Source organism: Glossina fuscipes, unplaced genomic scaffold (genome assembly GCF_014805625.2).
Source record: "Glossina fuscipes isolate IAEA_lab_2018 unplaced genomic scaffold, Yale_Gfus_2 171, whole genome shotgun sequence".
Taxonomy (NCBI): Eukaryota; Metazoa; Arthropoda; class Insecta; order Diptera; family Glossinidae; genus Glossina; species Glossina fuscipes.
The window spans coordinates 136,699-164,581 of NW_023998514.1; the positions used below are offsets into that span (position 1 = coordinate 136,699).

At 35.2% G+C, this 27,883-nt stretch overlaps 1 protein-coding gene and 1 long non-coding RNA gene across 3 annotated transcripts in view; both read left to right on the forward strand.

Annotated features, from left to right (window-relative positions):
• The window catches only part of LOC119641672 (Krueppel-like factor 6), a 182,912-nt gene that overhangs the window by 97,446 nt on the left and 57,583 nt on the right, over positions 1-27,883 (forward strand). The window lies entirely within an intron of this gene.
• Positions 316-1,118, forward strand: LOC119641675. The gene is made up of 2 exons (XR_005247874.1): positions 316-976; positions 1,040-1,118. It is a non-coding gene; the product is annotated as an uncharacterized LOC119641675 (long non-coding RNA).

Consider the following 27,883-nt stretch of genomic DNA (forward strand, 5'->3'; position numbering starts at 1 on the left):
TATGTCGTATTTAAACTAGCTTTTATCCTTAAAAAGTCGTTACGTTTCGAAAGTGAATTATTGTCAATTTATTATCGGTTGCCAGGCTTATGCATGTTTGCGATGGCTTAGGGGTTCATTTGCAATTTGGTCCTGTACCGGTTGTAAGTGTGCTCCTATGCTGATAGTGTACATACTTTTTTTCTTTTTTTTTTTTCTTCTTATTTGTTTTATTATGCTTATACTCAATTTTATTGTTAATTAATATTAGTTTTGCATTAAGAGCCTATTGAACTCGACTGCTATTTGTTTAGTTGAGTTTCTAGTATAAGTGGAATAAAAATAAATAAATAATGTAAATTTGTACAAAAATTAGGAGGACATTATAATGTGATGGAAGGGCGAGTATCAAAATCCCTAGAGAAGTTGTCAAGTCTTCCATCTTCATGAATTAGATTTGTGGAGCCAATGAATAGCGCAAGCGACTAAAGCTTACTTCTAGATCAGAAGTTTTCGTTTGCATTTAAGCGTCTTCATTGTACTGCGAATCCTATCTGCTGTATGTTACGAATCGATAGCAATGCATCCTTTTCCCGGGAAAATGGTGTAAGAGAATGAGTTCCAACCTCCTGACTTAATGCAAATTTCAAAATCGCACGTTCGCGTATCGCCGAAAGATGCGCAGTATTTTTTGAAATGAATTGTTGTGCTTGCGATTTTCCGACCGATTATATAAGGGAATCGCTACTAAGACGATGCTTTGTTCGTGCGGAATATTTGCTAGGAACTTTTACTTTTATGGCCTACCAGAAGAATCGGTTCATAGCAAAGCAGACAATTCTTTCAAAAATCTGAACGTAGAAGTTCCTCCGGGGATACGCTACTTGCATGCGACTTGCGCTATTAGCCACAAAAATGTTGAAGTTGGACGAGTCGAATACGACCAGTATTGAATTTATATGTTATTTGGCTAGTGAATTGACAACATTGCTTAGAAGTACGGATCAAAGATGTCAATGGTACTCAACCGAATATAACTCTCTTACTTTTTTTCTTTTAGTTTTGCTACAAATAAAAATAAGCTCGCGCACAAATTTTGCATAAATGAAACGCGATCCTTTTTGTAAGATGTACATCTTGGAACCCACTCCTTCAGAAAAAGTTTTTTACACCGAAAATAAACAATTGCCGCTTCTTTCCGGTTTCATTTGTGTAAATTACTAAAGTTGCAATTTAAACATTCCGAAGAAGTGCTGACTTTAAATAATTGATTCAATCGGAGTTTTCTTATATTGTAAAGCACTTTAAAATGTTCAATACCAGTTTGGCATTCATATAAAAGCTAGATTTAAGCCCTAGTTAATCCTTATGAATTGTTAAATAAAAAAATAAAAATGTTAAAATTAAAAAACCCCAAAGATCTAATTTGTTTTACTCATATGTGCTTGTGGAAACGAAGAACACAAAAAATCTAACATATATGAAGATGGACAAGCATATATAACCGAAAAATGTCTTTGCACGATAACATGATGAGCCAACAACAGGAATCCAAGCACAGAGGCCTAGCTGTCTGAAATCAACATTCTCTTTACATGTACAAGGAAGTACCCTTATACGTATGTCCACGTATATAAGGGCAAAATCCGAAAAAATATTATTTTATATTTTTAATTTTTTTAGTAAATCAATTTTATTTCTAAAGTCAGCTGAGTTAGTCTGGGCAAGAAATGAATAAATCACTGCACACTACCTTACAAATAGTAGTAAAAAATGGTACTTATAGTACCATTGCACAGACTATTGTAGGTACAAAGCTGGCGTGGGCTCGACGATGGCATCGCTAAAATGGAACGTAAATTTGCTGGACAATGACAAGAGTTACCGAATTTGCATTTTTTTGCTCTGTGTCATTTTCGTTGGCAATTGATAGACAATTTCAATATTTTGCCTTCGTCATAGCATTGTGATGTATTTAAATCTCTAAAACGAAAACAGTTGATAATGTAATGCTTTTGAGAGGCAAAAAACGTATAAGAACGTAAGCTTTGAAGTAATTGAGCGCAGCAAAGAGCCATCAACATCGTGCTCGTTTATAGCGTTCGCATACGATTTTTGACTTGACTCAATTGAAACTTATAGCTCTGCTTTTCTTTGCAACTTTCATTCCAAAAACCTCCTTGATGCGTTTATGGAAATTAGGAAGTGTATTATTAAATCGTTCTTTTGACAAATTAATGGTCTTCATATAGTTAGCATTAATAGCCCCCAACGATGACAGATTCGCCAAAGCGGCTTTGTAAACATGGCAAAGTTTCTTCCGTCCAATTGTTTTTTCTGTTTCGATAATTTTGGTTTGCGCTACGGAGCAAGATGCTGTGTTTTCTTCCAATAAAATACGACGTATGGTTGACTTATTTCTGCGTTTATTATTGCGCTTAATCGATAAGTGTGCTGTCTATTTCCCCTAAAGCGGATTGTGTTTGAAGAAATCTTCCAGTTAGTTGTTCAAGATATTCAACCTTGCTGCTGTTTATTAGATTTGCTCATTATTGTGATTTAAATTGAAAAAAGAAAGATGACGAATATACGTTTAATGTAAACAGCCGATTATTGAAGAAAAAAAGAAACAAGCAAATTGAAAATTTGTCTTTAGGTATAAGATGATATCAATATATTTTATGATCGAAAATTTACTTAAATTCTTTTCAGATCCGTTCAGGGCAGAGGTTTTTTGAATTATTGTTTATTGTGCACCCCGAATGTTTAATTTATTCGCAATTTTAAATTACTCTATTTAAAAATAATTAATTTATAATGTATTAAGAATAATGATATTACGCAAAGAAATAAACGATTGCCAAATTTTCCCTGAGGCATAAGCTCGATGAAATAACAGTTCTTAGAGCCGAAATTTCGTATAGAATTTAATTCAAATTTATCTGGTTCAAATAATGTTTGTTTGGCAATTTATTTGCGAGCACAAATATGTATATTATTTGCACTTTTGAATAACCAGACAAATGAAATTAATTTTCAAAGTACCTTTCGGACAATTTAAACAGCAAAAATCAAGATGGCGGAGATTTGCTTCACATATATGAACGCTTGATATAAACTATCAAATGTTAATGCACCAATTAACTTTTTTGAAGTTAACTTTTCACTGCAAACTATCTTAAATTTGTTTGTACAGAATGATTTTTGTTTTGTTGTTTATTGCGTCGTGTGCGTTATTTGTCTTCTCCACACTTTATAGCAAAGGCGCAAACAAATCTATGGCTAAAGCGTATGGCCATCACAATGTAGCGTTTTGAACTGACTGTTCGCGAGAGTTTGTTTAATTTGGCTTAAACCACTTGTTTTAGCATGGTTGTTGCAGCGCGAAGCAAAGTTTGTGGTTGTGAGCCTTCGAATGAACGTATAAACACAACCAATACCGATGGTGTATATTCCACACAATAAAAGTCTATGAACCGAATGTTTATAGAATTTGTTTAAATTTGCTAAAATCCAAATGGTTTTATTTTGCACCTTCATGTAATTCATGTGGAAGAAAAAGTTTAAACAAAAAAAAAACCGAATTTTGTCACATCCGGTCACAAAATGTTAGGAAATGCACAAGCTTTCTGCATTATTTTTTGCAGTTGTAAATAAAACTAGAAACGAAAACGTTGTGTGTTTGTTAATCTTTTCCGATTAATTTTGTTACAACATGATTGCAGTTTTGTTGACGAACGATGAACGATTGATTATGGTTTATAAATAACTTAAAGTGACGCAAGAGAAAACTAGTGAAAACAATCACCGTATAATGTAACAGAATTCTTATTTTTACTATAGAACTTAAAAATTATACCCCGTTTTTATGTTAACTTAATATTAGGGAAATGTGTATTAAAAATTATACTCCTTTGCAAATAAAGGCTCACTTTTCGAAATAATTGTTGTAGCCAAGAGGTTCAAGAATTGTGGGACGTATTCAAAATTCAGCATTAATTTTTACATCAAACTGCTATTATGGATCAATTTTCCTCATCAAATATTGAAACTTTTCTGCCCTAAAAAGACAAATATATTCGTAAAAATCCTTGTGTAGATTAGCATCCAAAAACAGGCGTAGGTGGTCCAAGTTTGGCACAGTTAATTTTTTTCTTATATTACTACTACGGTCTGATTTTCACCATGGCACAATGAAAATTTGACCTTTTTGTTATATGAACTTCAGTTTTCGTTATATGGGAGTAGCTCAAAAAATTTTTCCCAGCCGGTCCAAAGTTTTTGCACCAATTTAGAATGCCGAAATACTAATACTTACCCACTTTTGTCGACAAATTTTGAAAATTGCAATTTTTTCCATATAACAACTTTTTAGGTTCTTGTGTCGAAATATGTCAATGTACCAAATTTTATCAAAATATCTCAAAAATTGCAATCTGTAGCTTGGATGTAAATTTTCATGGACAGACAGAAAGACGAGGAATCATTTTGTGAATCGACGGTTATAATAAAAGGCGTGTTTATCTTAATCATGCGAATTTCTTCAGCATGTAATGTAGGGTGTCAAAATTGTATATGGTTAATATATAATGTTTTCGCACAACACTAGATGAAAGCTTAACGCTTTCACGTGAGCGTGTTTGCATGGGCAAATATAACGATTCAATACTTAGTAACAGAGACCTCCAAATTTACTTAGCTTATTTCTAAAATGCTTTTAAATCTCTAAATTACGCGTTTACTTCTTTACTCTTCGTTTGCGCTATTAAATTTTCGTTGAGAACTTAGTTAGTCCGGACCTTGAGTTGCCTCGATACCACAATTTTTTCAAAACAAGGAGCCACTATATAACTCAGTTTTGGTCTTCGACTTGCGCTGGATAGTTTTAATTTTCTATTTTCTTGACGAATTTGTAACCAACGCAATCATGTCAGTTACCTTATCGATGGATTACATCGAAGTCAAACTTTGTTTCTCGAAACTGTTTTATATATAGTCTAGCGGTTCTTGACTTCGTTTCTGTTACAGTTTAACCTCTGCAAAAGCTGCACAATCCCTTACCAACCAAAAACATTCCAAACGATAAGATTTCGAAATTACAAATAATATTTTTGTGGGATGGGAGATCTGGTCAAGACATCTTAATACATCTTCAACAAGACCTACATATAAAAAGAATAATAATAATAGGAATAGTAATACTACTACTAATAATAATAATACAAATAAAATAGATAACAAATGTAGAATTAACAATGTGCTGCAGAATAAAGGTAAGCATAGATGTTGATGATCCAGGTGCATGAAAACTTTTAGGTCGCGATGGGGTTTGCGAATAAAATAATAATAATAATGACATTTTTGTTACAGTCTATATAGAATTCGTAGTCCAAATGCATAAATAATGTAAAAATTTTTCTTTAGGGAAAACCAAGCCAACTGCAAATAAAGAATAGTTCTCTATAAATTCTATAACGTTTTGTAGAACGTGACAACCTAGTTATGCTTATTATTGTTTGTTATTTTCCTTATTTCTTAGTTTTTTACCCAACGGGATATTTGCAAAATTGTGTGTTGCAAATCTTCTTTCAACATTGCGAGAAATATGGTCAATATGTTTGCAAAATATAATCTTTTTTCGTCTTTTTAGCATTGTAATTGCTTTACATAATTTTTTGTAACAGAGCCTATCAATTTAATAAAAGGATGTAGGACAGCTTTCACTTTTATTGTCAATTGATCGTATGAACAAGAATCCTATTGGAGGTTACATGCACGTTCCTACGATATACATATACAAGTCAGTACCTAAAGTGATGGCGCAGCTATAGCAATTTGTTTTCACTTCCTTTGCATGTATTGCAATCATAGCTTCTGAGCTAAAAATTTTAATACATTTTAATGAAAACTTTTTGTACGGCTTGAAAAACATTTCTTTTGATTGAAAATATGTAAACAAATTAATATTGCTTATATGTAGGTAAATATATTTAATATTTTTTATGCATTATTCATGACTTATTCCGTAAAGTGCCAACAGAGCTGTTTCTCAGACTATGGCGAGTTTTGAAAATAATGGATGGCAGAAAATAATTGTAATAATTACATTAATTATGTCACTCACATTGGATATCAGCCAATCAGTCAACAATTCCTGAGACTAAAAATAAAAACTTCATTTTTTCCCTAAAATTCGACTTTACTCATTAACAGTCCTAGTCTCCTCTAACAGTCCCTCCTCCTCCACACTGACATGGAATGCCAAATGACATAACACTATTTTTGGGAAGTGACGTAGAAACTAGTCTGATCGATACCATTTTTAATACCGTTCATCCTCTTGCCAAATCGTGGCCGTGCATCAAATTTCATCAATATATTTCGAAAATTAAGACCTACGGTTTGCACGCAAGGAACATGGAGGAAATCAGACGGACAGATGGACAAACAAGCCTGAATCGAATAAAAAATGCTTCTGAAACGATCGATCTAATAAGAGGCGGGTCTGTTGCTAGTCCTTATGGGTTTTACATACGTCCACGCAAGCCTGTCCGCAATTGGTGTAGGACATAATATAAAACAGATGTGAAACGGTAGGCCACCGTAAAATCTGAAGAATTTTTTCGTTCCATTAACAAATTCTTTACCTTTCACAAGTTCATTGCTAACTTCTTTATTAAGCTAACAGGAGTTTTAAAACGGGATATATGCTTATTTAAAAGCATTTCGAAATATTGAGACACATGAGGGTCTTTTGAGGATTGCTTCTACAAGTCAATTAGTGGTGTGTATTAATTATGGATTCGGGTATTAAAATAAAAGTTTCAAGTCATTCTGCTTTTATATCGTAATCCAAAAAGTATGCAACGTTAACTTTTTCACTCAAGTACTCCCCAATCACACAAACATAAAATTTTTGGAACACCGAGTGTGCCGCTCTATCTTTAGGCCTGTATATCAACTGCTACAATAGCTCATCTCCCCTTGTACGTCTCCTCAATAGTTTCATACAATTTTTATAGGCGTGGCATTCGATTTTACCCTATTTTCAAAAATAAAATGATAATTCTTTCCATATATTCATACAAGTGCTTGAAATATAATATATAATCTTTTTTATATAAATGTATAAAAAATATGCATTCATCTGCCCTTGTACGTCTCCTCAATAGTTTTATACAATTTTTATAGGCGCGGCATTCGATTTTACCCTATTTTCAAAAATAAAATGATAATTCTTTCCCTATATTCATACAAGTGCTTGAAATATAATATATAATCTTTTTTATATAAATGTATAAAAAATATGCATTCATCACCCCTTGTACGTCTCCTCAATAGTTTTATACAATTTTTTTAGAGGCGTGGCATTCGATTTTACCCTATTTTCAAAAATAAAATGATAATCCTTATATTAAATGTGCCTTGCAATAGTTGCTACTGTGCCGCCATTTTTTAATAAATTTCAAAGAAATATATTTTTTATCGTAAATATTTGGTCAATACTAAAAACATTAAGCAAAAATTGTCAAAAATACGCTTGTTTTAGTCTATGACAGTAGTTCCCCTTAATTACATTTACAGATTAGGAAAACTAACTTAGGTGATTGATTCCATTGGCAGTCGATTAATGCATACATCATAGTTTAGCTTTTAATAAAGTTCTACATCATACTCTAAAAGCAAATAAATTTCTAAGCAATTGGGAAGGTGCATGCTGATCAGACCTCTGTTTAATTTCTCTGCGAGGAAATAAAATGGTGGGGATTATTATTAAAAGCTTTTATTTTGTAGCTGTAGAATATATGGATAAGCTCATGTGGAGTAGTTTTTCACAAAAAGAAGTCGTATAGAATTTTTCTATGAAATTTTTTTTGCTTATTACCGAGCGAAAAGGAAACTCCAAAAAATTTATAAAATCTCAACACGGTCTGGTATTACTTGAGTGACTCGAATCTATGATTTTACTTAAATCACACAGTAGACATGCAGCAAAAAAATAACGAATTACTTGGCATGAAGAACAGTTAAATTTGTGGCCAAATTGTGCCCACAGTTAACCAGTGACTATATTAAAGCGGATCATGAACATTGTAAAGTATTTACTAATTAAAAATGGAAAAATTAGTGTGTGCCTCACGGCAAATTAATTCAACGCAAACGCAAAAATGAATAATAAAAAAAAATGTAATTCTGCACGTTAGATTTTTGGTGTTTTTGCTCAAATCGACCTGCTTATACAGTTAAATTAAAAGAGCAGTAAAAGCATCCGGATTTTATGAATTTACATGTAGTAGCTTTCAACATATTACGTTATTACATATTACTACATTAAATTAACAATATAAATCTGCTTTTCATGGTGTTCTAACGATCAAAAGCTAACAGTAAAGCGAACGTATCTATAATCTGTACTTTCGAATATTTAATTAATACACTTTACACATCGTCATCTATTTGTCCTTTCTTAGATCAGCGTTAAACATTTTAAACAATTTGGAGTTACTTTCATTCTACATTCTAGCTATCTTGTTCGATTGCACTTTCGAGTTAAAAATAGAGTTCGTACATAAACACACGTATAAGTAAACCAAGTTCTAATAATAAAGCAAAAATTAAGGATACATAATTTCATTAAAGCGTGTGTATTTATTCGAATATGACTTTTTTGTGTACGCCGTTTCTTAAACAAGCTTGTAATGCGTAATTGCAATGTTAACCTTTAGGCATAAGATTTGTTAAACCAACATAGTCTTCTCACGGTAATGAATACAGAATTTTGTGGCAAGGGTTTAACGTGGGTTCCTGCCTGAAAGGCTTAACCCCACGGTGGCCCAAACCACTTTTAAGCGTACTACGCCCCCTGGCGAGTTAGACAATCCCCACAGAGTAGGGGCCTAAACAGCACCAGAGTCCAGAACAGTTTATTGTGTATGGAACAATAAACCCCACTCTGGTGAATGGCGGTAATGAATACAGTGAACATGCGCTTTCGTGCATTAGATGAAGTAAAATTCTAATGTATGCATCAAAACGATAACATTAAAAAAAGTAATACTCAAAGCCACCAACGCACACGCGCAGTTATTTTGTATTATATTATAGCGTTGAATTTCCAAGCACGCTTTTAGCTAATTTAGTTAAGATGGTTTTTTGTGTACATAAATTTAACAAACACCTTCGGAACGCTGATTTCGAGCCTAGGGTTGAATAAAGGTTTAATGCGTTTGATAGCGAGAAACATTAGGCGAAGCCAGTAAATGTATATATACGTTTACGTCTTACTGTAAAATTCTAGTAAAATCCGAACTGGCAAATAATGTGATGTAATTAGAAAAATTTTTTGCATATTTAAATTTATATGCATTTAAATATACGCACTTCAGAACAAAATGCATTGCAACACCAGTTTTCCCCTTTCGTGCACTTTTAGTAATACTTTATATGTAAAGTAAATCATTATATTTGCGATTATCTAATGATCCCAAATTCAATATTTCACTTTTGCATATAACATTTATTTTCCCATTTCAGATTAAACTGTAAGCGTTCTTAAAATAAATAGCACTTGCAGAGTTTATAACTTTTTGAAACATTTCTTCTTGGAAGATATTGAAAACCGTTTGTTTGTAGGCCTAACAGTTTACACCACTTCGGTTAGTACAATTATTTGTTTGAATTGGTGGATCCATGTTATTATCATAAACAAATTTTCATCATAAAAAATTAACAATTAGGGCTCTTTGGCATTACGAAGGTTTACGGGCGGATTCCTTTATTCAGCAGTACAAGTTGTAAAACGTGAAAGACGCAAATGGTGGCAATTATTCAAAAGGGAAGATTGCTGAAATTTGTGGTTGGTGAAGAAAGTAGACCGAAAATCCAACTTTTCCAGATCCTATTTTCTTGAACCACTGTCACGCCGTTTGCTTCAAATCACAAATTCTTTAATTTACAAACTTTGTAACATCCGCATATATGTGTCTAGGGGGTTTCCGTCGGTTGGCTTTGTCCCTGCTCTTCTCAAATATCGTAGATTTTTTCATAATAACGAAATTCTGTTAATTAAGATCTCTTTTCATAATTTGCCGCTCACATAATAGCACTATTTAGAGAGAAAATTATGAAAAGAGAACAAAGTCCAAAGTCCAAATAAAATTAGCGTGAGGAGGCGAAGTTGATCAATGTAAGGAGTTGGAGATTGTTAGTTCCAAAGCATGCAAAATGTTGGATAAAATCAAAATAAAAATCGGCAGAAACGAAATAATAAACGTTAAAAAAAATCTTTTTTTGGTGTACGAGTATAGAAATATGAAGATCATCATTGCTATAATTTTCAATAAATTCCCTAAATTATAAAAAAATAAAAATTTTAACAATTGAGGACAAACATAAAATAACTTTGTAAAAATGGTGTTTGAATAACTTGGTGTGAGATTCACACAAGAATAAGGTCTATTAAAACATACTTTAAAGTCCTTATTAATTAACAAAAACAGCATTGAGTAAATGTGTGTGAATACAGCTCCAAAGGTAGGTTTGGCAATGGTGCATTTGCCGTCGATTCTGGATGATTGAAGCCCTTGGGTACTTCACCGAAATGGATTGCGATGATGGGGATGTACTAGAATGCAAGGAACACGTCAAGTAATGAGTAAAGCACATTAGTTTTAAAATTAGTGAAAAAAAGGAAAATATGACAAACATGATGAATTAGATGTCTAATAGGTTTTGTGACGATGATGTATAATTGTTTGTGTTTGTTTGCTTAGGAATGGGATTATAGACCATGACGTAACGGGCCAACAGATATATAGGCGTAACAGACAAAAAAACAATACTAACGGACTATGAGATTGTTAAATAGCACACGCCGTTAGTTATTTCACATATAAATTTTATCTTATTTTTTTGTGAGTGTAACTGGGTCAGCCGGCGGTTCAAATACAACCCAAGCTCTACACTACCATCACAACTTTATTCGGATTTTCAATAAAACATTGCGGTGAACGCATATAAATTTCTTTCTCCAAATTTTCATTGAAGAATGCCGAAGAAACATCCAGTTACCGTAATTTTCGATTATACTTAATAGAAAGTGCATATACTAATGGTATATTACTCTGCGAAATTTTTCATACCAATTTACTGCGCCGAAGTACTATTATTCAGTGTGTTTTGTCGAGGAACTTTGAAAATAGCAATCTTCTCTTGACTTTTCAAAACAAGGCGAGCAAAGTGGTCGAAACAGTAGAACGGTCCGAACCATTCTCGATACCTTTCGTCCTGGGTCAAACCAGTGTACTAAATTTTATCAAAATATCTCGAAGGTTTCGACCTGTAGGATGTACACAAAACGAATGGACAGAGAGAAAGATGGACAGATAGATAGACAAGCGTAGACGGATTAAGAAAATGATTCTGAATTCCTTCTGAAGCCCTTCTAGGTGTTACACACGCTCGCGCAAAGTTAATATACATTATACCACATGTGGTTAAGGGTATAAATATATACGTTCACATGTCCATTTGCCCTCATAATTAAAACAGTTTTTGGGAGAGGCGATATTGAAAAGCATACGTGAATTCAATATGCGAATGAGCTGGTTTACTTTAATCATGTTATATTTCAAAGACCTTTTTTTCGAATGTACGATTTTAATATCTTATTATCAGATCGTCAAGGATGTAATTTGTTGAATATTGTGCTTTGGAATGCTTTTGTGTGATTCATCCTTGTCCAGCCACAGTGCTCAACGTTTGCGAAAACGGATCGGAAGAAACGTCAGGCAAACGTTTTTGTTTCTATTTTTCTCCATCACATTTCGCTTGGCGTTCAAAGTGCTTATGTTGGTTTGTGCAATTTTCTTGCCCTTTAGCCATATCAATACAAACCCTTTCCTCTTATCTACCTTACAATCATTTTCTTAGGCCGTAAGTCGTTGGATCAGCCTTAATATGAAAAAGCATATTTACTTTATTTTTGCCCCTATATTTAATTTGCTGCAGCCAAGACTGATCCGCCAATCTTTTTTCGAACTGCCTAAAGCTTTCCAACATTTTTCCGTTAAAGTTAACCAATAGACGTGCAGTCAGGAGCTTTACATATTATTTCGTATGAATTTTAATAATATCTATAATTCTCATTTGTTACCAGATACACTAAATAAAATCAAAGGTTTTTTATGAGCCAGAGGTGGTGTTGCAGTTGCCACTATCTCTCTGCTTTTGCGTCTTAGTTGCTTGAATTACCATCTTCTCTCAATATTGGATTTATAGCTGTCCGTGTCTATTCATATATTCCTTCTTGCTTGCGTGTTGATGTCACCAAGAAGCACTTTGACCCGTAATCGTTTTGGCTCTCCTAAACGCACAGATGTTCTCATAGCACATAGAGGATTTTATTTGCTATGTGTGGTTGGGACATAGAGGTAATGTGTATATGAATGGAATTTCGAATGTTAGCTTTCTACACTGGCTTCGTAATCATAATGCTTTTCATCTTGGCTGTAATTAACATATACGAATAAGCCACCTAAATTAAATACTTGTAACACATATATATAAAGCCTGGGAAAAAACTTGTAAAATTCTGTAGAGTTTTTTGAATAGACATCAATTGGTAGACCGAACACATATTTTGTCTGGTAGGCAGCAAAAAAATAATAAGAAATAGGAAATTTTTAATTGTGTGTCTTTCACATTTAGAATATTGAATTTCCGAATGAAAAGTTTGAAGAAGAAATGAATTGAGACGGCGACAAGCCGGGCCTTTCCCTACAGGTAGAACCTTGACAATAGCAATATTGGCATTAAGGAGATCACCCGCAGAGAAAGTCTTTCCTATTTCCGGAAGACAAGAAAAGTTTTTTATTCTTGCTCTTCTTTTACGCACCCTGGACGCAAGACATTTATACTCCAAATGAGAGCTGATTTCTGCGAGTATGTTATTTACAGCAACATAAGTAAAATCGCTCAAAAATTCTAATCCATGGCAAGGAAATTGCATTAACCCTCACAAAAATAAGGCCAATGGACACCAACACTGTAACGAAAATAATACTTATATTACTTATGCGGTACAAAACTAAGGAAACGAGTTGTACGCGGGGAAATTTATGCTCCAAGATACTCCTGGGATTACAATCATAGAAACAATATCAAAAGAATTAAGAATAGTACGTGAAACTTTCTGATCAAAACCATTCAAATTTTTAATTTACGTAGACACAACTTTTAGCTTATGCAAAGAAAACTTATTAAATTAGCACGCAAAAGGGACGGCTGATCTTTATTAATGAGCAAAACAAAGCAAGAATTTAATATGCTCTGCAACTTTAGACATTAAGCTGGAAAATGGCATCTTACAACAGACACTCTAATAGCCACAGACAGAATAAAAGGACCTGATTTTTTAAAAATTCCAGCGGACCGTTGATTACCAAATGTAGACCCTTAATACAAATAAACAAATTGCAATAACAGACAATTTCATAAAAAACGTTCATATACTCGCAAAGTCCAAAATCATCATAAAATACAAAATAAACACATCGCGCGAAAACGCCTTATGTGGTGAAGAAATAGCCATTGGCGTGCACGGCCAACAGTGTAATACCGGCAGATGGGAATAAACACATTGAATTGCTTTATATCACCATTTGCGCGGTCCCAATTAAAAATGTAAAAGTTAAAATAGAACCGTTTAAAAACTTTAACTATCATCATCATTGAGAAGATATCGCCAGAATCCACAGGTTGGTCTTCAATCGTATTCATGCTCGATGGAAACAGCAGTTTTAAATTTCTAAAAGAGGACGCGAAGAATGAACTAATACCGCGCCCACGTTGTGCTACTGCGGCTAACATAAATAATGATCGTTTGTGACTTATCCTAACTCCAAATTGATTAGAATAATATGAACACTTACTTCATTTCAGATATACGATTTTTGCTTAATTGGTCTTAATTTTCTTTTCAGACAAGTGTTTAATTCTTGTTCAATTTTAATCCGCTTGTTAAATTATGAAAGAGAGACATTGTTGAAATGTGGTAATAACTTTCTATTAATAAATTCCGTTGAATATTTGTCATCCATCATTGCAGCATACGCGTTTGGATGCAATAAAATTGTTTTCGTTAGTTTCGGTTTAAATTTATTGACCATTGTCTAATAATTTTCCGATAAATCCACTTGATAGCGACGCTAGGATGATAGGCAAGATGCCGCCACCTTTCGGCACACCTTTTTTTTTGACTTTATGGTTGCGTTTGGTCTCGAGATAAATCGAATCTCTCTTTTTATACTTTGTCAAAAGCTCCAAAACCTTGTTTTTACTTTAGTTATGTTAAAGATAATTCCGGGCAACGTTTTGATTATTTCGTTATCAGCACAGTTGAGTATAGCTTGTTTAATTTGCTATTAATGTTTTTGAGGTTATGCAGCACATTTTTGCGGTTCTTCAATCGCTTTGAACTCTTTTTTAAGACAATTTTCTCCAGTGACACAGCAATAACAAAAATTCGAAGCAGATATATTCGCTTTGTATCTTAATAAATCATTTACGCGTTGTGTAAGGTCGATTAATAAATAACCCTGAGGTTTGCTAGTCACATCTTTATATATTCTCATAAATAGAAATGAATTTTCGGGATGAATTTGCCTCGTAGGATATGTCGAGGATTTTTAAAAACAACTGTATATTTTGAATTCAAAGAAATATCTCCTATGTGTGACGATTTGTAAAAAATGTTCGGTGTTACTACAATGACAGAAAAATTTCTATGATGTGACTCCTTAGTGAAAAGTTCGCGAACTATTGTGTTAAAAGCGCCCATCATTAAGTCATCGAGTTCTTTCATTGAGAACATTCTCCAAATACTATTCCATTGTATTGCATTGTTATATTCAATATTCGTCACATTATCCATATTAGGTTCCGCATTTTCTTCACCCTAACATCAAATTATTCGATCAATTTTCGCACTAAGTAAAAAATCCTTGTTATAAAAAAGATTTTTCAGAAATGGTAAGATTGATGAAACATGTTGTCTTGTTAATTGGAAAATAGACAATAAATTTGGACTTCATAGAATACATCATTTTAAAAATATATAGTTATTCTGAAGTAATAACTTTAACGACGTCTGAGATTTTTCCAATGTAGCAAAAAAGTTTATATAAATTGTTGAGAGCCCACCTAAGTTTAGTCATTTCGATAATGTGGGCAGGTAGTAAAATAATTAGGTAATTTTCTTAAAGATGTTTGAGTGTTTATGAATATCACTTTAGATTTTAAATACTTTTTAAGCAATTCTTGTTTTTCTCTTCCCGCTGTTAAAACATATTCATAATGATTCAAGGGTGATACTATGTCACCGAAGCAGGAGTACTCAATTACTTCATCCAACCATTTTAAAAGCACAAAATGATTTTGATCTTTAGTCTTTCTTTAATTCGTTTTCACCGAACGGAAGTTTAAATACAAATTAGTTAGCTACAATAGAATTTGCATTCTTATATGCTAACTCTTTACACACATAGGTTTATGAGTCATTGATAAATACTGAGCTGATTTTATATAATCTTCGGGTTCATTTTCTAAAAACCTCACGTCACTTTCAGTACTAGTTGTATCATCTCATTAAATAGATCACATCTCGCGAAATGATCACAAAACTCCATGTTTATCAAAAAGGAATCAATACCATCATTTAATATTTGGTTTGGAGTATTTCATCAATTTGAAAACTTAAATATGGTCTTTCATCTTCAAAAAATTTTAAACCAGTTTTATGGCTACAAGATAATAAATGAAATTTTATTGGCATTACCCGTGACGAATGGATTCACTGAATGGCATACAACTAAGATTGGATCAATTTGACTTTATAGAACCTGAGAGCATCCTCGAGCATCCAAATCTAGACAGCATTGAGTGTAATTTGAAATATAAGAATGACGGACTGTCTGTTGATTGTTAATTAAAAAGACATAGGACTTGACGCTGAAACGCGGAGATTGACTAGTCTGTTTGTAATTTCTTTATCAACATTTCTATGTTGGAATACTATGTTACAAACACAAATCTCATGCTTTTATTATAAACATTTTTTACCAAATTGCGTGGATTTAAATAAGACTGATTTTCCGTTGGATAATATCCCCAGATAACGTTTCGAAATTTCTCGAAAGATGTCAAACAAGATTAGGAAGGATATTAAGATTCATAAGCTACATTTGAGAATTCTGAAAAAATAAATGTCTAAATATGAGTAAAATTCAAGTAGTTAATGAGATTCACACACTAACCAAAAAAAATATTGTACGAAGACGATTCATTTAAAAAGGAATTAATAATATCTAGCAAATAGATTTAGTTAAGTTAATTACATTTCAAAAACTAAATGAAGGCTACAAATACCTTCTGGTTAGAATTAACCTATTTTCCAGATAAGCTTTTAAACAACCATTAAAATCTAAAAGTTCACCTGAGATAGTTAATGCCATGAGACGCGTATTTGGACTGCTCAGGGGAAAGAGTTTTCTAACAAAGATGTTAAAAAGTTGATAAAAGATTATCAAATTAAATATTATCACTCATATGAAAGCCTCTATATTCACTAGAGGATTAAAAAATTTAATTTGGAAAAGGGTTAGGATGAACGGTAATTACAAATTGCTAGATTTAATTCAAACCTTACCAGCCAAATACGATAATGCATATCATGGAATAATAAAAATGAAACCAAATGAAGTCAACAAAAACAACGAGAAGCCGATATGGTAATAATAATAATTTGGTAAAATGTATATAATTTTCCCAAAACATTTCCAAAACTTAAGTTTAAAGTTTGAGATTATGATAGAGTTAGCAAATTTAAGGGAACATTTCTTAAAGGCTATGAACCGAACTGGACCGATATATTTCAGATGAGTAAAATAAAGATTACAAATCCTGTTACTTACGTTATTAAAGATTATAAGAAGAATGACATATAAGGATTCGTGATTTAATAGAAAAGGTATTGAAGAAGAAGGGGAGCAATTATTTTTTGAAATGGATAGGGTTTGATGACACTCAAGTAGATGCGTAGATTTTTTAAATGAATCTTATAATCCATTTTATGTGTTAAATCTGCAAAGAGTTTTCCAGTCCAGTAGTAGAATTTTAATATCTGCACAGAAAGGAGCCAGATGGTGCTATAACATAATTGCATGGATCTAGTTTATACATTTGTAAACATAAGACCCTGAAATTCTCGAAAAGATCAGTTAATATCAACACATCGCTTTGAAGGTATAGAACCATACAATCTTAGACAATCGAACGCGTCCCATACTCTCTGAGCAAAATTATAGTCGGCCTCACTACATTCGCGATCGTACAATTGGTTATAAAATCACTCGCGGCTTGGAAAATTTGGGTCATCAAGTTTCTTGAAGTCGCTTATGTAGTCGTACGAAAAGGCATCTTTACAACTCATTAAGGCAATTTTTGTGGATTCATAAATGCTTTCCTTGAAGGTTGGTCTGGGCTCTAAATACTTAGCCAATTTTTCCAAACCAGAGTTTAAGAATCGATTTGAACCCGCGAAATTCATTAAATTACTTGCTCTATTCATCTCCATTACTCTCTTAGTAATTGATATGTACAATTTCTTGTTTCACGGTATAACTCACAAATTGGGCCCTAATTGCGTAGTAAATAAATTAATATCGCATCTAGTTAAATTATGAAAAATAATTGGAAAGTAGGGTAACTTAAATTGAAAAGCTTTCCCACGTTCCTGGGATGAACCCCACAAGTTCTCTGGTAAAATAGTTAAAGTACTTATCTTTACCTCCTAATATTGCTTTCTCGCACGCGTAGCATTTGATGTTTTACATCTGTGTTGGTTGTTCGCGTTGTGATGGATACTGAGGGCTTGAGGAACTCTTCCAGTATAGCTGATACGGCTTATCCATTTAATGCTGCATATGAACAAGAAAATCAGTTATACAAGTTTCTCCTAGTAAAAAGGAAAATAAATAAGTAAACCATATTAGTTACTTAATTATCATAAAAAAATTTTATAATATTGTTATGAAATTCGCTTTTATAAGATACTAGATCGCAGATATTTTGATCAAGAGAAATACACTTCAAAGTTCTTTTTATTTACAATTATATTTCTTTTAATGTAGGATTATTTACAAATTATTTTTGGCAATACTTTCGACTGCTCAATTCAAATATTCTTTTTCTACTCTGCTGTCTTCCACAAATATTCTATTTATATACATTTTTGCCATCATATTACTAGCACCTAGTTTTATGACTTGATATTTAATTCGCTAGCCTGTTTTCGTTGGTAACCGTTTTCATCGACCTGCAGCTGCATGAGGCGCCTGCGAATATGCAATTTGCTTTTACCTGTCTGTTTTTCCGCTAATCGCTTTCATCGATCTGCAGCTGCATCACGCCTCGCGAATGTACTAGATTTGGGATTTCCGTTACAATATATTTACTAACCAAAATATACTGTTCTCTGCACTCTTCATTATATACATATTTAATATAATAGGAAACCGCACACACTTCTAGCTGTTGAATTGCCCTCGTCCGTTTGCTACTGTTAAGAATTTCTATAGCCTTAAGGAGAGCCTCTATACCAGAATACATGATAATTGGCGGTAAGAAGTTCTTCTCCATATTTTTAAACTTGATTGTTGTTCCCGCTGATGTAAATGCGCTTTTGATGTTGGTGCATTCTTCCTAATGGTGGCTTCCACTCGTGGTGGGAAATGTTTGACACAAATCACAAAACTGTCCTTATGTGTAGCTTCGCCTGTATTGTATTTTTACCAACCTCTGCATGTTGATAATAAAAACGGCCTGACCGTTTCGTTAAATACAGTCAGCAAATTGATGTGCAAACTTTTTGGTGCTTTTGACGCCCTTGCTGGACCAATCGCTTTCCATGTACCCTTGGGAGATGCTAATTCATATATATTGTAACGAGTTTTCTTGGGCGAGGTATAACTCAGTCACTCCAAGGTTCGTTGCAAGAAATTTTGAATAAAAATCCGGACTTTCGGGGGGGAATGGTGTACAATTTCCTTGATTTATTAGTTCCTTTTTACGGGAGAGAAGTACAGCGATGGGTAGAAGCTGGCTATGGCAAGGAACCAGCGAGGTGACCCGACTTCTGGTGTGGCTTGCACGTGATGAGAGATTAACTGCTTCTATTATCAACAAAAATTTTCCTTTTGGATTATCGCGACGCGCTACAGAGAACGGAAACGTTGCCAGTGTCTTAGCGGCCTTGGCCCTCTGAGCCGGCGGTTCATTCCTGGTTGGTATGTGAGTACGAAAAAAATAAAAAAAAGACGTCTCCCAGTTCTTCAGGGATGGCGATTAAAAAGCTGAACCAGCACATCCCCTATCCGTTAGGTCAGTTGTCCTGAAAGTCCTTCAGGGATGGCGATTAAAAAGCTGAACCAGCACATCCCCTATCAGTTAAGTCAGTTGTCCTGAAAGTCCATCAGGGATGACGATTAAAAAGCTGAACCAGCATATTCCCTATCCGTAAAGTCAGAAAAAAAACTCTTCGTAAAGGTCAACTTGTCAAATTGTCTGTGGGTACTTACCTAGACGGCTATGACACCAAATTCAACGAGTCTCTACGATGCGCCGCTCTCTTATAGCCGAAGTCTCGCTCGCTTGTCCTGCTGCCAACATGTTCTGTGTGTTTACATGTGCTTATGTGTATACTTAACTTAGGTTGGCTGCAGTCGCAACCTCAGTTACGACTTGCATGATCCTGCTTATACATAACTTGATATCACTTACATCTAGCTTATTATTATGTTTGTTCAAATTTCGACGCAACAGGCACCCAGGTACCAAATCGCGTGATTCAATCACCGTTAGGTATGTGAGTGCTTGTGCCTTTCTATGTCACTGTGTTTGCATATGCTTGCTTTTTTTTTTTTTTGTGTGTTTCTACATGTGTTATCATGTCTTTGTACGTTTTGTGTAATATTGTGTGTGTGTTTGTGCTCTTTGCGCGTACGGGTATTGGTGTGCATTGCTATGTGTGACTCTAACGTTTATTTGTTTTGTCTGATCGTATATTCATTTTAGAGCATAGGGTTTTCTACCTGATTCTAAACCCTAACGGGGTTTATGCAGTAATGCGTAGTATGTAAGCGTTTTTATCGTTCGCTTATACAATAATAAGGCATACAGATTTCTGTATGTTACTATAACCTAACAGTACTATAAAATGCTATGTGTGATTCTTTGGTATGTGCGTTTGCCTGAGCGAGTGTGCTTAGGCATTGCGGAGCATAAAGGTTTCTACATGCTTAAATGACCTAGCGGGATTTATACAATAATGCGTAATATGTACGCGTTTCTATCGTTTGCTTATACAATTTTAAGGCGTGTTTTTATGACTTTATGCATTTGATGTTGGAGGAGGCTGCTCGTGTATTGTTCACAGAACGATGTGCGTGGACAGGTCGGATTTGCTGACTACGGAGTGCGGGTGGACTTTTAAGCGGACGGACTTGTATTTTGTAAGGAAGAAAAAACGCTTCCTTACAATATGTTTATGCTGATGTTTTTATTATTCTGCTCAAACCGATTGATATCGCAGTTGATTATCGGGAATTAGAGATATCAATCCAAATACTTCAAAATTCAGTGGCAATCTCACGAAAACGTCCAATTTTATAATAACTCGTGTAAGTTAACTTGTCTAATTGCTCTTCAGTCGGTTTATCAAATTCGTAAGCGATAACTACCGATATGCACCATTTAAAGCAGTAGACATCAACATTTTCCACATAAATTGTTTTTTTAGTGCATACACTAATTGGAAATAATACATGTGAATTCATAGAACGGAGTCCAACTTGCAAATGGTTAATTCGCAAAATTTAATTTCTGCTATGCGCTTATAAAGTAATAAATAAATTAAAAACTGACTCTTTTTGTCGTTTATGTATCATAAAACCAATCTTTCTTCCGCTTTCAGCGGAGTATTTATACGAATGCAAACACTAATACTAGAAATATAATGAGAAAGAACTTTTTACTGTTTTGAACTGCAATGTAGTGAAATAGTCGCACTACCCAAAATTCACTTTACTTTCTTTTCCTGGAAATTTAACCATGCATTTCGATGTACGTGCGTGTTTAATTATTATCAGCATCGTAAGTAATGTGTGTCCTTGAAAGAACCATTTTTTTGTTTGTTTATTAGGATTTGAATAATGAAGAAAAGATTCATCGAAGGATAAATTTTGTGAACGTAATATAACGATTAGTAATAGGAAATATATGCATGTAACTTCTTAGGAACAATGACTTTTTCTCTCTTAATATTAAAACTTATTATAAGTACAATAAAACAAATAAGAAGGAAAAAAAAGAAAAAAGCATATACGCAACTAGCATAGAGCCACACCCACAACCGGTACAGGACCAAATTTCAAATGAACCCCTAAGCCATCGCAAACATGCTTAAGCTTGGCAACCGATAATAGTTAACAACAATTCATTTTCGACTCATTGTGACATTTTGAGGTTAAGAGCTAGTTTAAGTGCGACATAGGTAAATCGCACGTATTAAGCAATGTTGCTTTAATGGACTTTAAAGAGTCCGATAATGAGAATAAGTGATAGACGTCATTTAGGTTCTTGCAAACAAGTCTGAGCGGATTAAACAGCTCATAATTATATTTACACTGACTAAGCTTAACCAAGATAAAGTGCCTAGTGCTTAACGAGAGCTCAATGTGCAAGTTAAAACGTAACCTAAATCTTTGAACGTGTCGACGTGATGAATGACTTTCTTCGGGAGAAAGAAAGCTTCTTACACGCCTAAATCTATGAACGTGTCGACGTGATGAATGACTTTCTTCGGGAGAAAGAAAGCTTCTTACATTTATTTAGATTTAGTTTCAGAAGATTCAAAGAGCACCATGCAACTAAATTATTCAAGTCACTTTGAAGGTGATTTGATTGCGATTCTAGAGAGAAGGAAAACAACAGTTTCACATCATCAGCGTACACTAAGATCTCACTGGAGTTAATCACCGATGGGAGATTATTAATGTATAAACTAAATAAAATGAGACTTAAGTGGCTGCCTTGAGGTACCCCAGACGTCACGGCAAATTCATCGGAGGTGATGAAGTTTGTAAGGAAGCGTTTTTGCTTCCTTACGGAATACAAGTCCGTCCGCCTGAAATAGCTACCCACAGCGAACCACCTGTCAGTCCGAGCTGTCCGTAAACGTCTGTCTGGGGTAATAAAGCATGAACCATCTCCTCGAGCATAAGTCAAGAACTCAAATGTAAAAAAAAGCTTAGATTCAAGAAATCAATATGTATACAAGCATAAGCCAAGAACCCAAATGTATAAAAGCTTAGATTCAAAATCTCAAAATGATTAATAGCAGAATTAAGAACTCCAATGTAGGAAAGGCTAAGTAAAAACTCAAAAGTATAAACACAAGCAAAAACTCAAAGTGTTTAAAAGCAGAGTTAAGAACTTAAATGTATAAAAGGCTAAGTGGAAAAACTGAAATGTATAAAACTATAAGTAGAAACGCAAAATATCCAAAAGCATAAGGGAAAAAACCCACAATGTATAAAAACAAGAGTTGAGAACTCAAATGTAGAAAGCATAGGTTTAAGAACCCAATCTGTATTAAAACATAAGTATAAGAACACAACCCGACTTATAAAATTAAGTAAAATCGAATCGGTGTGAACGCAGTAGGATACACGTACACTCATGAGCTCAAACATACACAGAAGCTACAGCAGCATTGCACAAAGGTATAGCACCGTTAGGTCACATTGAATCTTCAAATAATGTACAAAACTGATAGCACCGTTATGGCAAACAAAACATGCAGAACTGACCGTAGGTAGAAAATCTATATATGCAAAACGAACAACCTTCAACAAAAATCTCTATGTTATAAAATGCGCAGAATATGTAGCACCGTTAGGGTATACAAAACTTACAGGAGTAAGTACGTAGGTAGGAAAAATAAGAACATACGACAATGCATAAACTGCATACGTAAAACGTACAAAGGCACGATACACATGCCAAGCACGTAGAAACACACAAAGCAAAGCGTATGCAAACACAAATGCATAGTAAGGGACAAGGACACACATACCTAACGGTGGTTGAACCACGCGATTGGGTACCTGGATGTCTGTTGAGCGGACATTTGAACAAGTATAGTGATAAGCTAGACGTAAGTTGGTGTTAAGTTATGTATAAGCAGGACCATACAAGTCGTAACTAAGGTTGCGACTGCAGGCAACATAAGCTAAGCATACACATAAGCATAGTACCTCAAGGCATATGTAAACACATAGAACATGTTGGCAATAGGACAAGCGAGCGAGACTCAGGCTATAAAATAACAGCGCATCGCACAGAATCAGTTTGGTGTCATAGCCGTCTAAGGTAAGTGCCCACGGATTAACTGACGAGTTGACCTTTATAAAGGGTTTTTTTTTTTTGACTTACGGACAGGGGATGTGCTGGTTCAGCTTAATCGCCATCCCTGAAGGACTTTTAGGACTACCGACTAACGGAAAGGGGATTTGCTGGTTCAGCTTGATCGCCATCCCTGAAGGACTTTTAGGACTACCGACTGACGGATAGGGTATGTGCTGGTTCAGCTTAATCGCCATCCCTGAAGGACTGGGGGTGGTGGGGAGGGGGGCTCCTTTTCTTTTTACATACGAAACACCATCCATAGACGAACTGTCGGCCCAGGCAGCTATGACACTGGCAACGTTTCCGCTTTTCTTGTAGTGTTCCGCGATAGTTAAAAGAAAACAAAGTAATAATAAATATAAATAAATCTCGTACCACGTGGAAGTCACACCAGAAGTCGGGTCACCTCGCTGGTTCCTTGCCATAGCCAACTTCTACACATCGTTGTACCCCGCTTAATATACAATAAGGGAAATTTTACACCATCCCACAGAAGGTTCTGAACATTTCGTTCTAAATAAATATTCTTTCAACGAGCCCCGGATTGACCGAGTTCTATCCCGGATAAGAAGACTCGTTACAAGTTAAACAAAATCCGGAAGGATCTATTGTGCAGATTATCCATTTCACTAATTAGAAAGGGAAGCCAGAGGCTTGGAGCTTAAATATAAGTAAGTTATGACTAACCAAATCGAACGTTTTGCTTAAATCCGTGTATTGACATCTGTGCGGGAGCCGCTTGAAAACATGTCATGTATGAAGAATATGTCCTGTTATTTGAGGCGAGGTGAAAGGGCAAACGCTACGCATGCGATGGAACGGTTGGTATGTGGTAGTGAAGTCAATTGGCGGGGAAGATAGATGTGCAAGCGTGTGTGACTTTATGAGTGTTTCTATGTCGATTTGTTTTTTTTTTTTGCTCTGCGAGCAGGAGGTAGGAAATCTTTCGGAGATACTGCTGGCTCTTAGTATCAGCATGCACGATTCCCCATCCATGGCGCCTACGTACTAACAACTACCCCCCAGGCACGCTTCTTCCACTACTCTACCCCGCAGGACCACCGTTTTGCGTTATTTAATATTTTAGATTGGTGAATTTCGGGCCTCCAATATTTGGCATAATCCTCGCTAGCCATGCCTGGATGCCGGCAGATTTCTCAGCCGCATACTCGATGTGGCGCTTCAAGTTGAATCGATGGTCGAGCATAACTCCAAGGTATTTCAGGGCAGGAGATGACTGCACGGTGGGTTGCAGCATGTTTCCACTTTTTAGCACCACCTACGTTTTATGCTTTGTTAGTTCTAGCCACATCTCTCGAGCCACAACGTCATTTTAACACGGCACGCTTACTTCGACCGTTTAACTTCGACTCACCCTGATCGAGTGTCTCGCTGCGCCTGATTTAACTAAAACTAAAGTTACCCTATTTTATTCTTACTCTGTTCTTATTCTATGTCTATCTACTCTCATGTTAGGCCTACCCTAATCTTATGCTATGCCTATCCTATTCTTATGCTATGCCTATCGTATTCTTATTCTATCTCACTCTCTAGCACTCCTTCTCTTCCCAGCCAGAGACCAAGATCCCGTGAGGCCAAAACGAGGGACGACTTTGGGTCCTCACATATTATCCATTCTTCGGGGAGAAAGAGAAGCGGCTGATGACACGCCTCTCCGGTATTGGCCAGTCCGAGACGGCTTCGGTGTGGCGCAGTCATGTGCTGCTGCAGTTGCGTTTTCTGCTGCTGATGGGGATTGTTGGGTCGATAAGTGGCCGCAGAGCCTGTTGCTTAAGCAGAGCAGGGTGATATCATTATGGGGTATCGCAGAGGCTGTTGCCTGGGCAGGGCAGGGTGCTATCGTTCGGGATAACGCAGAGCCTGTTGCCTGAGCAGAGCAGGGTGCTATCACTTTGATGGCGCGGAGTCTATTGTCTTCGTCTTTTCGACATCGGGGATTTGGATCGTTGGACGTTAGTCCCGTCAGCTCTGGTGTACCTTTGGCTTTCTGGCATCGAATCAACGGACCATTGGCCAGGGAGTTACGGCTTATGCCAACGTTGGCCGCTATGGGCGCATATTTAGTTGACAGACCCTTGGCTGTGGGTGACTTTGTTGCTGTGTTGAATTGCTGGTGGGATATTGACGAAATTGTGGTGCGCTCGTTGCGGTTGATATGAGCATGGTTTGTTGTAGTTATGATTGTTGTGGCATTGAATTTTTAGGCTAGGTTTGTTGAGACTGTGGCAACTGTAACCGTTTTGTGTTGACGCCGATAGCCACCCGCTGTTGTTGACGTCGTGTTGGTGACTGTTGATGCTGTTGGTAATTTGGTTGGGGCTGTAATGCCGTTGTTTGGGACAGTTGTTATACGAGAATTGTGCGGGTAAATGCTGGTCTTGCGAAGCCACTATGCGATCGTTGGCGTTTGTTGTTGTTTTATGTAGATGTTGGGTGAGATTCACTTAGTTGACGGACTGCTCCAGTGCCGACGAGTACGTCGGCGGGCGGACCGTCCGGCTGCCTTTTTTTCTGACAGCAGACGGTGATCTTATACAGCTCTGGTCTACCCGTAGATTTCCTTCAATGCGCGGTGCTGAAATTATAGACGTTTTCGTTCCATAATGAAAGACCGTTGCCCTGAGGTGCTGTTTGCTGTTGTTGACGTTCACAAATTCTATTTGTGGCCTTTTTTATCGAGCGAGTGCTTTCGTAAGCTAACGATGGGGGTGGCACGGGCAGCGAATGCCTTCTAACGTTCACTTGGTTCCAACGATGGTCGACTATGCAAAGTAGATTGTTGTTGCAATTGATTACTACTGTAGTGATACCACTTAGAAATTAAATGTTTTTTGGTTTATTGGATTACTTTAGATTCTTTATTCTTTAACTTTCGTTTAAAATACTTGTTTATATTATGATGTATCTAATGTATGGTCAGTATCTTATATAAGAAATAACTTAATGCTAACGTAAGCAATATAACTAAGTTAGGTTATCGCTTAGAATAATAACGTAAGCATATAATATTAAATTAATAGCTTATTACTAGAATTTCACTATCTTAAGTAGGTTAAAAATGCAAACTTAGCAATAACTTGTAAATTACGGTAGAGTGCGACAAATCGATAATACTACACCTTTCCTCTTGGGAAGAATGATCTTTAACAATGAATAATCATTCTTGGGTTTATCAATTATCGATGTTATTGCCTCGACCGTAGTTTTATAGTGTACATATATTTTGTGTGTGGTTTTTATAAATATTTATGTATAAAATTTGTTTGTATCACAAAAAAAATTTCTTTTATTTACATAGGGTTCTTATACATAATTATGCTTTTACAAAACAAAAATTTTGTTTCTGTAGGTTTCTTATACGTACTTATATATAAAAAAAATAATTGTTTGTACAGTTTATATTATTATTTTGTGTGTGTGTAGCTTATATTTATATTGTGTTTGTGTAGGCGCCTTACACTTAGGTAATTCATGAAGCTTCGTGATATAATTTTAACCTATTTTTGTGTGTGATTTGAGTTTTATTTTTATTGTCTATTATTTTAATATTATTATTATCCTTATGAACTTATACGGTCCTAAATACTTATTCTGTAACTTATGCCCTACTTCATTTTTTAGGAGTACTAGGTTGCCTACTTCTAGTGGGAAATTGTTAGTTTTCCTGTCGTAATTTATTTTTTGTTTTTCTTTTTCCTTATCTAATAGTAACCTATCGCGTGCGTATGCTATATCTTTTCTATATTTAGTCTCTTTAGCGTAGTCGTCCATGTTATATAGTGGCTCAATGTTTTTGCTGTGATTTGTTAGTTGTGTTGGTGGCCTTGCAAATACTAGGTCATAAGGACAGTAATTATGTGTTGTGGTAGGTGTTGTGTTGAAACAATATTGGAAATATTTTATCCAGATATCCCAATAATTCAATTCAGGCGATATATATGAACGGATGTACTCATTCAACGTTCGGTGGTTGCGTTCCACCGTGCCGAGTGTCTGATGGTGGTGGGCTGTTGATGTTATATTGTCAATTTTGAGGTACTTACATAAATCGTTCATTAGTGCATTCTTGTATTCGGTTCCTTGATCCGTTACAAGTGTTTTCATGGGCCCGTAGTTTAGTATGAAGTTCTCGAAGATTGCCTTTGCTACGGTTTTAGCACTTTTATCTGTGACCGGAATTGTCACTAAATATTTGGTAAAGTCGCAAATTAGTGTTGCCGCGTATTCATTACCTTTTCCTGTCCTTGGTAATGGGCCTACGGTGTCGACTACAACTGTGTCGAAAGCAGTTGCTGGTGTTGGGGTTATGGTCATAGGAGTTTGGGTATGGGTTGTGATTTTGGCTTTTTGGCATAGCGAA